Source organism: Brienomyrus brachyistius, chromosome 1 (assembly GCF_023856365.1).
Source record: "Brienomyrus brachyistius isolate T26 chromosome 1, BBRACH_0.4, whole genome shotgun sequence".
Lineage (NCBI taxonomy): Eukaryota > Metazoa > Chordata > Actinopteri > Osteoglossiformes > Mormyridae > Brienomyrus > Brienomyrus brachyistius.
The window spans coordinates 49,228,096-49,235,670 of record NC_064533.1 but is presented as its reverse complement, the minus strand read 5'-3'; positions in this window follow the sequence as shown (position 1 = coordinate 49,235,670).

The following is a 7,575-nucleotide window of genomic DNA, read 5'->3' as shown; positions in this document are numbered from 1 at the left end:
CATACTACGCATAGCGCAGATTTATTAAAATAATACTATTGATAATCATAGAATAAAAGCAAAAGAGTCATATCACTAAACACTGGCAAGCCCCCTTTATCGACAGAGAAAACAGTTTTTTTTTATTATTATTCATCCATACGTCTAAATCCATGCACGCTTGCAATGCGCTACTCGTAGTAGTTTCCTATAGTCATACTTCCATCCACCCATCCATCCATCCACTCATCCATCCATCCATCTTTTAACCACTTATTCCCGTCCTAGGTACAACGCAGGGGCACCCATTAGACAGCACGCTTCGCCGCAAGGCGAGTCGTTTAGTCATTTAGCCCTAAATGTTTAAAAAAAATGAAGAAAGGAAAAACGCTAAACGTATGAAAACATATATGACGGTTTCAGTAGTCATTTTCATATTGCGTTATTCTTTCTCCATTTAGAATAATTATTTAAGTAAAACGGCAATTCTTTTAACATTTCTCATTTATAATGTTTTAATGATCTTATTCAATAGCCAATGCGACACCTACTGGGCCATAACGGTATCGCTGTTCTCATAAAGTCATTTTTATTGTTTTGGGAAAAGGACGGTGAGATTGCAGTGGGAGCAATTTTGTGTATACAACCACCATAGAAATATTCTGAAACCATGTTGCAGGATGTCAGCCTCTTCAGATATGAGCTTTACCTAAACTGATAAAACCATGTTAGCTGTATAAGAAGAATACCATCAGAGGCCTCCAGTACAACAGAGTGCCAGTTAAGGAGGAGAGAATTTAAAAATATTAAATCTAATATTAAATATTATATTATTGGGGACATTCTGAATAGATGAATAAACGATGTTAATACTTAGTATCCTTGAATTGCGGACTATAAATGACCACAGTTGTCAAAGATAAACATAAAAACATGAGGTCCATATTTACATATTGATGGGAGGTGAAGAAATGGTCTCACTGTTCGTTATGCAAATCCCTTCATGTGCAATACTGACAGATATCCAGCCACTGGTCAGGGTTACAGGAGGCCTGAACTCTTTCCCAACAGGCAGCACAGAGACACACCCTGGATGGGATTTCAAATGCTAATTAGACTAATTGCATGTCTCTGGGCATAGAAACTGTGTGACACTGCAGGGGACTGTGAACTCCACACACAGAGAGGCGGATTCTAACCCAGAGTGCTTATGATGCCTGTTTCATATATCTGTGGTTTCTATGGCTGTTGTAGTTATTTTTTTCATCACAGGGTCAGCACTCACCAGATAATTGGAAAAGGTCTCCACAGTTACTTGCTGTTTTGTAAAAGTGTGATTTAAGCCATTATGAATGACTGGAACCTCCAGCTGTCCTTTAAATTACGTCACTCTAGGCCTCACAATTACAGTGCAGTTTTGCACATTCAAAACATGGCTTTTAGTTTAAACAAAGTATTCTCTATCTTTCTTCCATTTCCCTTTTCGCTTCCAGAAATACTTTTTTTGTGATAATGTGTGGTAGATGGTTGTCACAATGGGCTGGACAGATGAGGCAGTGTTTACTCAGGACTAATTAAATGAACTTGTAACGAGGCTTTTAAGAGGAACTAAAACATTAAAATCATTCAAAGAACCATAAACAGAAATGCAAATATGAAACAAACCATTAGTAAAAACAAATTCTCCATGGAATAGAAACCCCACTGATTCCTCATTGCTAGCTTTAGTCAGAGCACATTTACCTAAAAGATAAGCTGTTATATATTTATACAAGTTCATAATTTCCAGAAGAAAATTTTGATATTTATTTTTTTATAGTGTACAACAATTTTGGAGTTAACACTGAAGAGAAAACTCCAGTTTCTTCACCGGAAGTACCTACTGTTGTCAGGGCCAGCACCCAACCGACCCTGTCCTGTATATTCCGTTTTGACCAGCAGGTGGTGATTGCCATCCTGTTTCTTCTTCCATCTTGTCCCTTAGCCCTAGTGTGTTTTCCTATTCCCCAGGCTGGCCCATAGTTCAGTGGGTTGATCATGTGGCTCCCAGCCCATTAATCCTCTGCTCATGGGTTTGAGGTTGGCCAGGGGCCACCTTTATTTCTAATTATTGTTTTTGTGCCCCCAGTATTCATTACTTTGTCGCAGTTACAGGTTTGCTTTGCTTTTGTCCTGTTCACGTCCATTCCTGTTTGTATTTTGGTTCCATGTTACATATCCTAGTGTAGTAATTCCCAGTGTGTGAGTAGTGTTTCTTACTGTCAGTGTTTGTTGGAGTTTCCCTAGTCTTTTGTTCATTAGAATAAGTTATTGCACCCATTTCCTGTTTTTCCTGCACCGTTGTTATTGGTTAATTGTCTTTTGTGTCACATCTCCCTCTTCGTTTGCTCGGTTGTCTGTTGTATTTAAGTGCTTGACCTTTTTCTGTTCCTTGCCTATTCATTGTTGATGTTACTGTGTGTTTGTCATCCTGCTCTGTTGCCTAGTCCCGGTCCCTGTGTCCTGCCTAGTTCTGCAGTTGTGTTTATTCTCTGGTTTTTAGTTAAATCCTATTTTTTTTCCCAGTTGTTTGTCTGACTCCTCATGGTCCTTTTGTTTTGTAGTTTTACGCAGTAAGTTGAGTTTCCCAAGTAAGTCCCTTTGTCTTGGAGTTTTTAAGTGGACCATCACCTGTTTTCCCTGCCCGCGCCGTGCCGCACCACAACATACCTTAATCACATCTTATACCTCACCTGCAATAAACACACATCAGTATATGCCAGCTCAGGGGCCTGTACCATCAAGCAAGGTCTGTTAGTTAGCTAGCTTAATTGTCGGATTTAAAGTAGCCCAATTTAAATGGACTTCATCTTTGTTTACTTCCATTTAGCCCAGATAACTTGTCAGATTTAAGGTAATCTGGCTAATTTAAGGATGATAAATAACAACAGGTCCATCCAGGTTGGGGAGCATGTACTGATACAAGGTGTTGCTGCACCCATCACATGATGAAACACCTTGGGATGATGGTTGGCGATCCCCCAGGCTGACATGTGGTCCAGTCCCACTCTCCAGAAGTGCCCATCTATCTATAGCAGCCAGGTGTTACATGGGCGTCTCCTTGGCCTGGTCCAGGCCCACATAGGTCCTCAGCAATAGTGAGTAGTGCCATAACTGATGCTCCCTCACAATGAAGGTAATGTGCCTTATTCAAGATTCCCTGAGCAGCCACTCATTCGACACAAGTCAAACCAGAGGTATCCAAGGATTCTCTGAAGAGACACAATATCAAAGGAGTCCAGTCTTTATTTCAGCTGTATAGCAAGACAGGGAGCACCAGAATTCTAAAGACCTGAACCTTCGTCCTACTTCAAAGATAACAGGAGTGCCACACACCCCTTTCCAGTGACCTCATGACCCTCCATGTTCATCCAGTCCATCTACTGATTTCATAGGAAGAGTCATCAGAGACATGAATGTTGCTGCCAAGGTAATTGAACCACTCGACAAGGTCAACACTCTCTCCGTAGACAGACTCACTGCTGATGGCTGTGCCCAAGAGGTCATTAAAAGACTTGATCTTGGTTTTGATCCAGGACACTCTCAAAACCAGACTCCTCGCTCAGTCTCTTGAGAGCCCCGAACAGAACCTCTATTGACTCCGTGAAGATCACAGAAACTTCGGCAAAGTCAAGATCAGTAAATCTTTCCTCACCAACAGATGCCCCAAAGTCTCTAGACCCCATTACCCTGCCCTGTACCTGCATGCACCTCCACTCTGCACAGCAGAGTACTGAGACCGGTGTTATCTCCCTGTGGCTGCTGCAGTCCAGGTGATTACCCTTCCCTTTCCAGACAAGGACAACAAATCCCGATTTCCAGTCAGTTGGGATGATGCAAAGATTGCTCACCACGCCAGGAGGACAGCCTTTCCAGCAGTATGGAGAAGTTCACCTTAGATACCACAGATCCTTGTGGCCTTCACAATTTTGTTGGATAGCAAATCAAAGGATCAGCCCCAAAAACTGTGGACCCAGAGATGTTCAACATCTTAGCCGGAGGATCCACTTGAAACAGCTGCTCAAAGTAGCCGGCCCGGCGGGTCACAACTGCAGTGTCATCCGTAAGGACTGCTCCATCGCCTGCCCTCATTTGCGACTCGCTGAGGAACAGATTCGGATATACGTAGCACTTCAGTTCCTCTGTGAGCAGGACGTGGGTCACTAGACCCACAGAGTTTTCATTACTATGACTTAACCTTTCTTTCCTGTTTCAGCAGAGTCCTGACAAATGATAACACATTAAGACAAACTAGTAATAAACCGGTGAAGTTGCATGTTTGATTTAACTTTTTACCCATTTCATAGCCTGAAATCTTCATGTTCTTCTCAAGTAGTGTGACTGAAGTTACCTTCTCCCTCTGGCTACAACAGCAGAATGTTTGGAATGTACAGATATGTTTTTAAATAGCTGAAGCCAGACTGCGGCTTAGCCATTTATTTTTATCATCAATGTTTCAGCACCACGGCATTGTTGTCTTCTTCGGTTTTCATTCACCGAGCAGAGGCCATGACTGTAAAGCCAGCAAACAAGCAGCAGTAAACATGGGCGGACCTGTGATATTTAAGCAAATACCAAACGTGCTGGCTGCTTCCCCGCATTGTTTTTGTCTGCAGTGAACTGAATGGGACTTCAACATAACAGGAGAGCCTTGCAGAATGTTGCATTTACCATAATTGCTGCGTTCTTATATTTGTGTGTGTCCTCTACTTGAGTAATTATTGTGCAAACACAATGTGGAATGTTCAGCAATTACAGTTGCCTTAATGTTTAAGGTTAGAGACAAGATGGACTCATTCGTAATGGGGATTGATTAGAAACAGTACCTTACATTAATATATAATGTCATACAATCATAGTTTGATTGTGGTTGTTATCTCTCATGCAGACAGTTCTCATCAAGTCCTTTAAGAAAAGTGAATCTAAAAATCAGTAATTTGTCCTATAAATGCTAATCTATGCTTTCACAACAATCTCTGATATTTTCTTGCAGGCGTCAACCGGGTGAAAATTGCAATACCGCCTCTGATATTTAGAAGGAGGAGGGATTAGGGGGTGGAATGTAGAGTTCTCTGTAAATTAGTTTTTGTGGTGCAAAAAAATGAGAAGTTAGAACCGTCGAGTAGCTTTGTGGCTGTTCTCTCACATGGCAGTGATCCGCTAGAAAGAGCAGCATTTTTCCCGAGCTGAGGGTGTAATTATGTGCATGCAGTTCTTTTTCTACACTGCACCAAGTTTTCTCATTCTTTTCCTAAATGACACTTTGAGACGAGAAGCGTCAGTCTTGAAATTAAAGGAAAAAATTGAGAAAATTTTCCAGAGAACATTTTCTGCAGGTTGGGTGTCATGCCGTTTTGAACGACATTAAAAAACTTGAAATCTTTACACAGAAGTCTATTTCAGTTGGCTGTTGACTTAATACTAGCAGAATGTTTTTAACATATTAATTGAGAATTTGCAATTAGGGCTTTTTCATATTAGGTCCAACATTTTATGACCAAGAGATTATCTGTTCTCTAAAAATAAAGTAAAATTAAAGTGAGCTCCAGCTGAGTGAGGCTGAAGTGGTGTGGATGAGAATCAGCACCTTGAAATCCAACAGCCATGGGGAATGTGAGATTGACAGCTGGTTTGGTTCAGTGACTGCAGTTTTTTGGGCACTGAGGAAGACCGTGGTGTTGAAGCCAGACTTAAGAAATAAGATCGGAAGAACAAGGTTGTGAAGAGAGGAAATGAGGTCTCACTGCTAGGCTCTGGACTCACACTCTGTGACAGGGTAAGCAGTTCAGCAATCTGTGGGGGGGGGGGGGGGGTCTCAAAACAGGGGCATGGCTCTTCTGGATTGAGAGGAGTTGAGCTGAGATGGTTCGGGCATCTTATGAAGATGCCACCTGCACAGCTGTCAGTGTGGCTGTATCCAGGTACGTCCCACTGAGTGGAGGACATGCTGCAGGTTCTGTATCACGCGGATGGCTCGGGAATATCTGTAAGCCGCTCAGAATAACCCGAGAAAATAGGAAAAGAGTTCTGGTCGGATGTTCTCGCCGTGCTGATACCGGGATCCTCGCCAGGAAGATGAGAGAATGCGAAGCTAAATAAACGATAAACTCAATTAACTTGGAGTGTATGAAGTGTGTAAAACACATGACTGATGAAATGTAAGTTTAGATTTAGGTCCACGATACCACAATAATAAGGGTTTATGAGGGCCATATTATTCGGAGATATGCATAATAACCATCTACCTAAGCAAAATGCTGGAAAAAGGTCCGTAAGATACCACCATCCTTAACTTCTTCCATGTGCAACACACTATTGACCCACTTAAGACCCAGAGATGGCTCATAATCACGGTGTTGAGGGGTTGACGCTGCTGATCCTCCTTTCCGAAGAGATTTAAGCCGAGGCGTATCTGCTGGTGGTTCAGCCACCCAAGTGACACATTTTAACTTCCTGCCATGTCTTGTCTGTGTGATATTTACTGTTGCTTCAACCTCAGACATTCCCAAATCAAGTATCAGTGTGTCACCCTTGATATTGGTGGTAATATGCTGCTCAAAATACTTAAAAAGATTTTGCTGTATATTACTTGCGTTGAGTACCAATTTAGCTAGGGAATCAAATCTGCTCTCCACTCAGCAAACACATCTGTTGCCTGTAGAGAGAAGCAAGTCTGAAAATAACATTAAAAAACCTGTAAAAAATGTTAAAATATTTTTACAAGCAGTATCAAACAGTATCCATCCCTATCATCACAGGTGCTCTGGACATAGTAAAACACACCCACTTCTGAAATTTAGTGATGATAACCCAGTGACTCTGGGAATGACAGCTAGAGGTGGAAAAAAAATCAAACCTAAACTCCTGTTGGGACAAAGGGATAAAATGTAGGAACGGCGCGCATTTATAATGGGAACTCATTTGCAACAAGACAGTTACCAGCGAAGCAGCGCTGTGCAAACACATTACAAGAAAGAGAGATCGCGTTTAACTCTGCGGTGGAATCTATAATTAAGCAGATGGTGCCGGAGAGCGACATATAGAGTAGTACCGTGTAGTCGTGCAATTCTCCGTGTGTTAGAGACTGCAGAAATTCAAATAACGCTGAGTTATGGAATTTAATTTTCTGTCCAGGAGACATAATAACAATAAAGCGATATGGAATGCATATAGAAAATCATTGCTTGTCTCTGAGGAAAAAGCTTTAAAATGCCATTAAGGGAATCAATATTCACTACCATCGTGTAATGCATGCCCACGTCAATGACTTGGCCTATTTAAAAGTCAGACACAATTGTATTCAGCACTGACATTGGGTTGAGGGACCAGCAGGTGGCGCAAGAGTTCCTTTGTTACATGAACCACTACATTTTATTATTATTATTATTATTATCAAAGGTAATCATATTTCAAGACCCCAATATCACAGAACATGGGCTGCAGCAGTAATTTAATGTTATGTAATTGAAAGATGGAAATTGGGAAAAACAAGGTACATCTATCAATGTTCTGCAAGTGAACAGAAGCTGACCAATTGATTTAGTATTAAGACAGATA